The 12,131-nt window shown below is 43.3% G+C and overlaps 1 protein-coding gene and 1 long non-coding RNA gene across 2 annotated transcripts in view; one reads left to right on the forward strand and one right to left on the reverse strand.

Moving 5' to 3' along the window:
• The window catches only part of LOC119895838, a 47,288-nt gene that overhangs the window by 26,463 nt on the left and 8,694 nt on the right, over positions 1-12,131 (reverse strand). Inside the window, exon 2 of the long non-coding RNA XR_005443110.1 lies at positions 6,738-6,815. This is a non-coding gene — a long non-coding RNA (uncharacterized LOC119895838). The remainder of the gene's footprint in view (positions 1-6,737; positions 6,816-12,131) is intronic.
• The window catches only part of stx1b (syntaxin 1B), a 79,759-nt gene that overhangs the window by 17,768 nt on the left and 49,860 nt on the right, over positions 1-12,131 (forward strand). The window lies entirely within an intron of this gene.

Genomic DNA, 12,131 nt, shown 5'->3' on the forward strand with positions numbered 1-12,131 from the left:
TTAACGTTGCCTGGTTACTTTCAGCTCAGATTTAGTTGGTTCGGTGCTTTTTAGTGTCATCTGAGTCGAGGTTTAATGTTCTTTAGCTGCTCCAGGGAGGCAGGTTGACAAATATGGATTGATTTGAAATTATTTTTCATGTTCCTCTCAGGATGAACTGTAATAACTTTAGCGATCCTCTGACTTTTCATCTAGCGCCATCATCAGGTCCAACACTTTTGGTGTGTGACCAAATGAGACTGTCTTCACCAGAAAAACGACAATATAGGTTGTTTTCTGCAGGGTGTTACTATGTCCCATATTAATGTTTATTGTGGCAGCGCCCCCTAGTGAAACCAAGTAAATGTGTAATTTTTATTTAAACGTAATTAGCTTTACTGAGGTCATGTCATTAACGTAATTTACTTTAACCCAAACCACAAGGTTTTCCCAAAGCTAACCAAACTGAGACTGTTTCACAATGTTAACCACATATTCAATATCATTACTACATACATTATGTTATAGTTAAGGCTCTTATGTATCATTTTGGGAGGCATGGATAAAACGACCTATGTTGTCGTTTAGGTTGGAGGACTTGTTGGACCAAATACCTGCAGGACTAATGACCTCCCATCACCCTCGGCTGTACGTGTGTGTTTACTGCTAATTAGCTGGTGTTAGCATGCTGACAAGCTCAGCTAAGATGCTGAACATAGTAAACATAAGCATGTTAGCATTATCAGAGCTGCTAGCGTGGCTGCAGACTCTGGTTCAAATGTTTTTAGATCTTTTCTGAACATCATTTTCATTTGGATCATGGAAGCTTTTCTTTGCAAATAACTTGAGTAGTTTAGCGGTGCTGCATTTATGTCTTATCTCATTTTAGATAGAAGAAGAAGAAGTACTTTTTTAATCTCTGGGGGAAATTGTGAAGGTTCCAGGAAACTCTAGATATCTTACGAAGCCTGTTGTTTAATGAAGCTCAGCCGAGGAGGCGAAGGCTTCAGCAGTACAGAATGAGGACACAGTTTCTCAAGGATGCATCCTGGCAGGAAGTAATAGTCCTTCCTTGATCAACAGAGATTTACTAAGTGTCCAAATAAGGTTGATGTTCACCCAACTATTGTACAACGTGTGTCCTTAAAGCCACATGCAACACTTTCTAAAGGCAGCCAGCCAGCTTGTCTGTAATGATACAGAATAAAGAAGATTTCGACCTTGGGGTACCGAAGAGACGAACCACAGAGTCCGTCCTTGTCAAGTCTACTGAGTCAGACAGTCGACAGACAGAGAGGAGAGACCGAGTCACAGGCCGCCACCTTTAGCTCCCTGTAGCTCAGTAATTAACTTCACTTCAGTTAATGACTCTTTATTTATTAATTAATTTATAGAAAATATTTATGACAGTAAAATGTTCAAGAACAAACCAATATCAATGTATGTGAGCCTGCAGGCATGTGTTAATGTGCATCTTAGTGTCTCGCTGTGTGTTAGTCAATAAACCAATACAGCTTCATCTTCTTAATGAGCTACTTGCTCTCCTTTAGAAACACACAGACACAGATTAATCTGTCTTCACTGCAGCTTTTAAAAGAAATGTCATTTCATATTGTCGGTTCAGAGGTGACCCCAGCGTTCAGTGACGGTTTTATGTTTGGGGATTTAAAAGGTTTGCTGTTTGGTGGTTTGATTGTTGTCAGGTAGCAGAGGGTTGACTCTTCGCCCACTTTATTAGGCATGACTTATATAAATAATGTATAAACTATAGAAATAATGTAATTTATCCTTGTCTGGAAAAAATGTCTAATGAAATACAGAATTCCCAGTTTCACAGTTTATGGGGATGTGTGTGTGTGTAAAATGTACCTTTATAGATTATTTAAGTGAATTTCAAACATGTGATCACAAAACCTTAATCTCATTTAAAATACTGCAAACTAAACATGTTTATGGCTTTAAATAAATCACAGACATAAACATGTTCAGCAATCAATACTCAGTGGAGGAGACCTGATGTGTATCCCAGCTGTGATGCTTAATCATCAATGCCTGATCAATACTTCATTGAAGCCCAGTCGGATTTGCTGCTGGTGGAATTCTACTGTCGCCTCACAGCAAGAAGATCATGGGTTCCAACCCCTGTTCCCCCCCAGGTCATGGGTTCAAACCCCGGCTTCCTCCCACCATCCAAAGACATGCAGGCTAGCTTAATTGGTGTCTCTAAATTGTCCTTGGTCAAGTTGTGAGCGTGGTTGTCTGTGTCCAGGGTGTACCCCGCCTTTCGGCCGATGTCAGCTGGCTCCAGCCCCCCCCCCGCAACGCTGTACACAGGATAAGCGGTGGACGATGGATGGATGGATGGATGGAATTTAACAGATCTTTCTGGATTTGGAGTTTGTCGCTGTTTTCATGTTTTTGTCTTTTTAAACCTTTTATATCCCAAATGTGTTCGAGGTGCTTCAAAGAAAGCAGAAAACACATTCACACACACATTTAAAGTATGGAAACCACTTAAAAAATAAATTTAAAAAAGGTAAAAACTTTTTTAAAAATAACAGGGGACCCAGGATGGAGCCTTGGGGAACTCCTCACGTTATGTTGCTCTGTTCGGACAGAGAGCTGAGACAAAATGGTCTCTCTCCTGCGAGTCTTGATGGGGAGGCTTATTAGCAAACGCTCCCCAAACAACATATGTTTGCGTTCTTTCACCTGGACAACCTGCTCTCACTCCCAAGTCGTCACAATTGGACGCCTGGTCAAGAGCCTTTGGCGTCAATTTGTAATGCACTGGGAAGCCCTTTAGTTCATTCTGTTGTTGAACACTAAAAGTCGGCATACTAGATAAATAACAGAATAGTCTTAGGAAGGAGGTTGGTGGGTCAGAAACCGGACTTTCACACAGAAGACTGGTGTTCGTTTCCCGTGTGAAACAAAAAGTCAACATTGGTTCTACGTAAGTAATGTTACTTGCGTAATTTAAGTCATGTAATTTAGTTATTTTAACCCATACCATGATGTTTTCTTGTGTACAGAGATCTCAGAGGTCAGCAGCATCAGGTGACTTTAGGACTATACCACTTATGGGAGGGGTTGCTTTTCTTCTTCTATCTCTACTACACTGGGTGTCTTCATTAGGGTCAGTACAGATCCTCATGGACGAAGGGGAGGACAGTCTTGACCCTAACGGCCATGCAGATGTGAAATGTATTGATTAGCTCCATTGTGGTGGAAAAAGTTCAGAAACATTATATCAGAACCAAGCGGGAACCTTTGGGTCTGAGGGCAAGGGGTTAGGTTTAGGCTTAACCAGACTGCGACGTTTCACAACGTTAATTGCTGGTTTTATTTTGAAAGTCTAACTGGACGTTGCATATTTATTGTTGCTAACTTGACCACGGAGCCCTACATGATCAAAAACAACGCCAAAGGTACTCAGGGCGTTAAAAAAACAATGCCAAGGGGTCTGACCAAGTGACGACCCTGGAGACTGCGTGTTGGTTTCCATTTTCTACTAACAGACGACACTGGTTTTCTTTTTAATCGTGATCATAATCTTTCCATATCCTTTTCTGTCTAAATCATCCTCATATCATAAAACTGTTTTATGTGTGATTTGTAAACTCAGGTCTAATTATAATATCAATATTTGATGTAATATAAAACAGTATGAAAACCAGGGTAGATACAAATTTATATTACCTCCCCCAATGCCCCCTCGCGGCGACTCGATCAATATCACTTTTCTTTCATTGGACTGAACTTCACCAAGAAAAGAAGAAACTAATAAACCTAAGAAATTATTGATTATTAGTAGTTCGAGGGGAAAATAATCATCACAAAACCATCCATACTTCCTGCTAAGATTCCCATCATCCTGCCCCCCTCCCCTCCACTCGGTGCAGCAGTAGTGAGATGAAGGAGCCGGCAGCACTGAGGCACTCTGGGTAATCTAAGTGTTTTCCCAGGATGCAATGAGCCATGGAATCAATAGATAATCTTCTTCTTTTAGTCGGGTGGCGGCTGGCAGGCGGTCTGACTGCGTGTGTGTCCTCATACCAGCACACACACTCGCTGTCGGATGAAAACCTCGTAAGGTTTATAAGCTCCTCCCTGATAACACAGGAGGCTTCCCCCCCCCCAACAAGTGATGTGACAGTTACACCTGGTTATAGGTAAACTAAGCCTGGCATAAAAAGGGAAACCGGATATCTCAGGAGTGTTTAGAAAGTCTACAGGAGCCATTACGTTAAGGCGAGACACTGTAGGTGAAGAGGATTTTACATTTAAATATGCAAATGAGGCAGTTTCTAATGAAATATGTGCTAATTTGCATCTATTTCAAGAACTAAAATCTGAACACTGGATTAAATCCAGTTCAAAATTATTGTTTTATTTTGTTGACATATTAGACTTAAATATTTTTACATAGGGAATCTCTTTTTATGACTCCATAAATCAGAAATTACTTACAACGGGCATAAAAAATGTTGCCATGTTTTTGGGAATAAAATGTTCTATAATTCAGATTATCATCAGGAATATTACTGGAAAGTTTTGGCAGCTATAAGAGCTGCTGAGGTGGAAATTTCAGGCTCAGAGCATGAGGAAAAACAACCTGTAATGATATGTCTTGTAAAATTCTACACATTTTTATTGAAAATCAATATTTACAGAGCCATAATCGAATCAAATCATTAACAACAACTATATAGAACATCTATAACACATCAAACTGATAACTGAGACAGAGCGACCAGCGGAAAGCTAAATCAAGTGTCAAAAGTACACCATGTGACGCGTCTAAACCAATCACGTTTTCAGGAATCGCTGCTAGTCAATCAGATTTCACTCTAAGCTTAAATCCGCCTCTGTACTTTCACAATTGGTTACTGGTACAGCAGAAATGACCACATTTGGATCCAACAACCTTTTGCGGGAGAGACAGAGCTCTCCAACGATACCGGGAATCAGATGGTCCAGAAAGCGACAAACGGGAGGACATGTAGCGATAAAGACAGAAAATGCAGTAAAATAAACTAATATAATAAATAAAATAAAAAATGTGTGTTTTTGATGTTTTCTTTCCACTAGTCTGAAAGAAGACATGTTGAGGAAGCAAAGTAGCCCAAAATTGACCAGTGCATGAAGAAACAATGTTTCTCCCTAAATAATTTTATCCCGTTCATGTGTTTGGCGAGCCAGCAGGAAGTCTCTACTGAGCATGCTCTGTGGGCCCTTTTATAGGAGTACCTGGGACACCATCTTTGAACATGTTATCCAGTCATCCTCTCTCTCTCCTCTTCTCCCTTTTCACCTCCTTCTTCTGCTCCTCTAAACCTCCCCCTCTCTTTTCCATCCTCCCCCCCCGTCATTCCTTTCACGTCTCCTCTCTTGTCAAATATTAATCCACCTCCTTCCTTTCAAGCCTGCCTCCTCCCTCCCCTCCCTGTCCATTACCAGCCCCCATGAAAGCCCCTTTCTTTCTTTCCTTTTCCTCCGTCCCTCTTCCCGTGTTCGTCCCTCCGGCGTCTCCTCAGCATAGAACAACAAGTCGACGGCAGTCTGACCGTTTATTTATAGACCCAAAGAAATAAAGAAAGGCAGACTGTGTGTCAGGATGGCCTGATGTCACTCGTCTTTTATTCTGTCTGTACTCTCTTTCTGCTCTCTCTGTGGAGTTTGGGGTTGAACACCTGGTCGGAGGAGCTGCTGCTTTGTGTCTCTGTAAAATCTTATTTAAAGAAACAGCAGACGGATGTGACCAGACGAGAGGTTTATGTTCTGACCACAGACTGTATAAAAGCAGTGGACGTAGCCGCCGTGACATCCCCCGTTAGTTTGTGGACTACCGTTTTAAAGCCTCTAGTTTGGCATATTTGCTGTCGCCCTTTGTGACCTGCCTCTGTGTGCCTGCATTTAGAGATAAATAAAGATTTTCTTTGCAGCGAGTGGTCATCTCCTAATGAGCTGCTGAACCAGAGGAATTCAAGTTATTAAAAAATAAAAAATGAAAATAGAGGGGCAAGGATTAGTCGATTGATTAGTCGATCAAGAGAAATAATATTAAAATTATACAGAACAAGACATTTAAAGACATCTTCTACAGTATAACAGGCATTTTTCACCGAGGCACCACTCCGCAGATCAATTGATAATTGAAATGGTCATTTGTTGCAGCCGTAAACTGGATATATTGAGATTAACAGGTATGTGGATGTTATGAAAACACACACTCCTCTGTGTTAACACTGCAGACTGATGGTGCATTCGTGTGCTTATAAAAGGCTCTGACATGTGAGCGTCACATTTATCATTAGAGCTTCGTCACGGAGGCAGAATCTGAACCGGACTAAACGTTTCGTTTTTGTTTATAATATCAGAATAAAAGCTTTTAAAAATCCGATTGATAAATGTGAGAGAGAGAGAGAGGGCGGTCACAGAGAGCACAGATGGACTCTGGGTAGAGCCAGAGATCCCAGAGGATTGTGGGTAACACGGCTCGCTGCTGGCATGCTTTGCTGCTAACACACATACACACACAGATACACGGTGTGTGTATCCATGCATGCAAAAACACACTCACTCTGCTGGCATCAGAAACACACTCTGACACCTGAGGTCAACGTCCTGATTTAAGTCTGCATGACATGACGGGGGGAGGAGGTAAGAATAAGAAAGAATCAAAAGGAAAGGACAGAGGATAAGAAGGGCAGAAGCGGTGTGAGGGCAGATGGATGGATGAGTGGAGCATTGACCTGTTCATGTGATGAGATTTGGTTCGAGGTGGCAAATTTAACCTGTTGTCCATCACACGGCCTGCAGGCTGCTGCACACTGTAAAACACAACAAAACCCTTGTCGAGAACAGTTGGGACACGTGACACGTTCAGAACTAATAAACTTTGAATTCTGTGATCACAAAATTAGTTTATCAAGATACAAATCATTAAAACACGTGTAACAGGAACTACAGAAGACTTAGCGTGAGTACAAGTTTGGACATGAAATGTTGAAACAGAGTTATCATCATCACAAAAGTCTCCGCCACTGTCGGGTTCTTTCAGTGTTATTAATGTTGCAGGTGAAACCAAGGTGAGACACACATTTTGAATATCTAAAAAACGCGGGGAGGCGTAACATTGGCACTGAATGGGCGCTGCACTAGTAATAATAATAATAATAATAATATATAATAATAATAATAATGATAATAATAATCAATGCTTCCAAACCTTTCTGACTTTAAAGTTAAGGAATGAAATTAAAGTTCTTTTTATGCCTGAAGAGAAAAAAAGTGTCCCGCGTATCACATGAAAAAAGCAACAACGAAAAAATGGAGAAAAGCCCCCAAAACTTATCTTCTTTCTTCTGTCTTTCATAATTTTGTGACCTTCAGACGTATCTTTGGACCCCGTGGGGGGTCCCGACCCTCAGGTTGGCAGCTACTGAACTACACTTTCCTTTAGAGACTGCAGGCGTCTGCATGTGGAAAGAAACTACGTGTATTTACTCAAGTACTACCTTAAATACAATGTTCAAATACTTGTACTGCAGGACTTTTACCTGCGACTGAGTTAAAAATGTGGCACTGTTACTTTTGAGTGAAGTAGCTAAAAACAAACCGACGTTTTCTCTGTGGAAACGCAGACTGTTGAATTTTACTCAGAGCAACTAAAAGATGACTTTTTACTTTAGTTTATTAAAAAACACTTAGACGCTGAAAATATAAGGAGACAGAAAAACATTGTGAGTGTAATTTATGAAGAACTTCAGATACATTTTACAGCCAGCCAATTTAAAACTCTGTCAAAAACAAACAGAATTATCTTTAGTTTTCCTCAGATATTACAGCACGACTGATTAATACCAAACCCAGACAAACATGTAGCCATAAATACATTTATTTTAACATCTGATGAAATCATGTTTTAACATCTGGCCTTGTTTGTTTGCTCAGCGCTCAGCTTTACTTTCTGTTTCTGATGTTTTCTCTTCTTGCATTCGGACTGAATACATGCTGAAACATGTATTTTTACAGTGCAGCAGTCCTTTTTCTCTCTCTCTCCCCTCCCCCACGCTGTAAGGACTGCTCACCCATCCCCCTCTCCTCTATCTTTTCCTCCTCTTCCTCCCCACCTCATCCACCATCTCTCACTAAGTCGTCCTCTCTCGCTCATCTTCATCTCCTCCCTCTCTATTTCCTTCCACCCTCTCTCTCTCTCTGCTTCCTTTCTACCTCTCTGCTTCTAACATCCCTCCTCTCTCTGTGTGCAGAGCTGCAGGCTCTCTGTGTTCACTCAGTCACGTTAATCAGATTAATTTGCTCATAAACACACATATGTGTTCTCACGTTTAATTCGATATAAAGAGATCATGCAGATGCAGCGGCACACAGAGTTCTCTCTGTCTCTGGGATTCATTTAAAATAAGCAAACAGCTCCACTCTGTTACTGACGAAGTGCTTAATCATCATCTCTTCTGACCTCATGACCTCGTTTCCATAACTCTCCTCCGACTCGTTCACCAGAGCAAGGACACAGGGAACCAGAATGCCGAAGCGAGACCGTACGGTTTACACACATTTATTAAACAGTTCAGCCATAAATGAACACACTTATGATTGGGCGAGGCTGGCCAAGGTCCGTAATCTGCCCGACAGTCCAAACAAAAAGGGCAAACAACTCCAGAGTAGCACAGGCAATAATCCAAATCCATATGTGAAGTCCACGAAGCAGAAAATCCAGAAGCACAGAGGAAACGCAAGGAACAGTGAGCGCTCGACATGAACGAAGAATGACCTAACAAGAAACAAATGGGAGACACAGACTTAAATACACCAGAGGACAACACAACTCGTCACACATGGACGCTTGGTCAAGACCTCTTGGCGGCTTTTTAATGTCATAGTTTTGACATGTGGGGCTTAGCAGTCAAGTTAGCAACAATAAATATGCAACATCCGGTTAGACTTTCAAAATAAGGCTTTGGGTTAAAATAATTATGCTACTTACGTGACTTAAGTTACGTCATGTATGCAACAACAAAAAAAAAAAGCATTCAATGTTGATTTTTTGTTTCACACAGAAAAAAGAACAGCGTTGTTCTGGGTGAAAGTCCAGTTTCTGGCCCACCCAACCACCTCACTTTGACTTGTGTCAAATACTCTACACCTACGGTTAGCGTTAAAAAAATGACGCTAAGAAGCTCCTCAGTGCGTTACAACATGACGCCAGTGTGTCTTGGCCGTACATCCATATGTGTAGTCCACGAGGAAGAAAATCCAGAAGTTCCAGAAGGAAACAGAAGGAAGAGTGAGCGCTCGTCATGAACGAAGGACGAATTAACAACAAACAACTGAGAGACACAGACTTAAATACACCAGAGGACAACACAACTCGTCACACATGGATGCTTGGTCAAGACCCCTCGGTGTCGCTTTTTAACGTCCTGGGTACCCTTTAGCGTAGTTCTTCGACAGGTCAAGTTAGCAAAGATAAATAATGCAACATCTGGTTAGACTTTCAAAATAAAACTAGTTTTTAACATTGTGAAATGTTGTAATTTTGTTAGGTTTAGGAAAAGATGAGAAGAGGCTCCGCAGTGCGTTACAACCCGACGGGTCTTGACCACGCATCCATATGTGACGACTTGGACTGACTGATGAGTCGCAGGTGGAACACATTAGACAGGAAGCAAAGCTGCTTAGAACACACCAGCGGGGACACTTTCAAAATAAAACATGAAATTACCATAACAAAAAAACCCTTATTAAGTTGAGCATTTAAATATATGGCAGAGGTACATCATCATAATAATTGATAATGGCAGTCACTGTTGTATGATGCTCATATTGATCAGATCAACAATCAAATAATAATCAATCAAACTCAAATTCAAAAAGTGCAGCAGCTGATTTCTATGGAGAACTCAAACAGGGTGTGTGTCGTATTTACATGCACTGACGCACTGATGTAAAACAGACGTGTTAACAGCAGGTAGAAACACACAGATCCATCCTGCTGTCTCTCGTTGACCTTCCTCCTCTTCTTCCTCCTCCTCCTCATCTTCCACCTGTTCCTCCTCCCCCTCCTCTTCCTCATCTTCCTCCTCCTCCTTATCTTCCACCTCTTCCTCCTCCTCCCCCTCTTCCTCATCTTCCTCCTCTTCTTCCTCCTCCTCCTCATCTTCCACCTGTTCCTCCTCCTCTTCCTCCTCTTCTTCCTCCTCCTCCTCATCTTCCTCCTGTTCCTCCTCCTCATCTTCCTCCTGTTCCTCCCCCTCTTCCTCATTTTCCTCCTGTTCCTCCTGTTCCTCCTCTTCCTCCTGTTCCTCCCCCTCTTCCTCCTCTTCTTCCTCCTCCTCCTCATCTTCCTCCTGTTCCTCCTCCTCATCTTCCTCCTGTTCCTCCCCCTCTTCCTCATTTTCCTCCTGTTCCTCCTGTTCCTCCTCTTCCTCCTGTTCCTCCCCCTCTTCCTCCTCTTCTTCCTCTTCATCTTCCTCCTCCTCATCTTCCTCCTGTTCCTCCTCCTCATCTTCCTCCTGTTCCTCCCCCTCTTCCTCATTTTCCTCCTCTTCATCTTCCTCCCCTTCCTCTTCTTCCTCCTCTTCTCCCTCCTCCTCTTGTCCCTCCCCCCCTTCCCCCTCTTCTTCCTCCTCCTTCCTCCTCTTCTTCCTCCTCTTCTTCCCCCTCTTCTTCCTCCTCCTTCCTCCCCCTCTTCTTCCTCCTGTTCCTCCTCCTCCTCTTTCTCCTCTTCCTCCCCCTCTTCTTCCTCCTCCTTCCTCCTCTTCTTCTCCTCCTTCCCCCTCTTCTTCCTCCTCCTTCCTCCCCCTCTTCTTCCTCCTGTTCCTCCTCCTCCTCTTTCTCCTCTTCCACCCCCTCTTCTTCCTCCTCCATCCTCCTCTTCTTCTCCTCCTTCCTCCCCCTCTTCTTCCTCCTGTTCCTCCTCCTCCTCTTTCTCCTCTTCCTCCCCCTCTTCTTCCTCCTGTTCCTCCCCCTCCTCCTCCTCTTGTCCCCCCCCCCCTCCCCCTCTTCTTCCTCCTCCTTCCTCCTCTTCTTCCCCCTCTTCTTCCTCCTCCTTCCTCCTCTTCTTCCTCCTCTTCTTCCCCCTCTTCTTCCTCCTCCTTCCTCCTCCTTCCTCCTCTTCTTCCTCCTCCTTCCTCCCCCTCTTCTTCCTCCTCCTTCCTCCCCCTCTTCTTCCTCCTGTTCCTCCTCCTCCTCTTTCTCCTCTTCCTCCCCCTCTTCTTCCTCCTGTTCCTCCCCCTCCTCCTCCTCTTGTCCCTCCCCCCCCTCCCCCTCTTCTTCCTCCTCCTTCCTCCTCTTCTTCCCCCTCTTCTTCCTCCTCCTTCCTCCTCCTTCCTCCTCTTCTTCCCCCTCTTCTTCCTCCTCCTTCCTCCTCTTCTTCCTCCTCCTTCCTCCTCTTCTTCCTCCTCCTTCCTCCTCTTCTTCTTCCTCCTGTTCCTCCCCCTCCTCCTCCTCCGATGTTTGGATGAAGAGTTTATCTACAGCCTTTGCTGTTATGTAAGAGTGTTCAGATATTAGTCAGGCCTCCTAGTCGCAGTAAAGCTGAACTGCAGAAACACTGAAGAAGAGTACAGTCCTCACAGCTCTTCATCATTTAAAGGCTCAGTTCACCTAAAACACAGACCTCTAAAAGCTTAGAAAATGTCTAATTAAATCTAATTACTGGAGCTGGAGATGGACAGGAGAGAGAGGGGGGGGGGCGACATGCAGCAAAGATCCCCAGGTCTGATTTGAACCCCGGCCGCTGCGACAACGACTGACCCGGAAAGTCCACTGATTCCGGCTACGCCGTGGTTTTTTCCACGTCCTCTGCTCGGCACCAACGTCCACTGGAAGCGTCCCAGGAGCGGAGCACAATGTTGGCTTGTTGTTAATTTGTCCTTTTTATGCTTCTTCTCGGCCTACCGGCACAGCTCTCTGTGACCTGGTTATGTTCTGTCGGCTGCAGATCCCACGGGGAGCATTTCAGAATCAGAGCGTTTTGCCTTACTTTGCTGACATGTTCAGATTTTGTTCATTTGGTAATCAGTGCATCCTTTTGTGCTTCTACTATGATAAAGTAGGCTACATAGTTAAATTGATTCTTTTTTGTCTGTTAACTGTGTTTATTGTTGATTTACAATCGGGAG

This window comes from Micropterus salmoides, unplaced genomic scaffold (assembly GCF_014851395.1).
Source record: "Micropterus salmoides isolate LMB-PRFRI ecotype aquatic unplaced genomic scaffold, ASM1485139v1 Ms_hic_scaffold_10, whole genome shotgun sequence".
Lineage (NCBI taxonomy): Eukaryota > Metazoa > Chordata > Actinopteri > Centrarchiformes > Centrarchidae > Micropterus > Micropterus salmoides.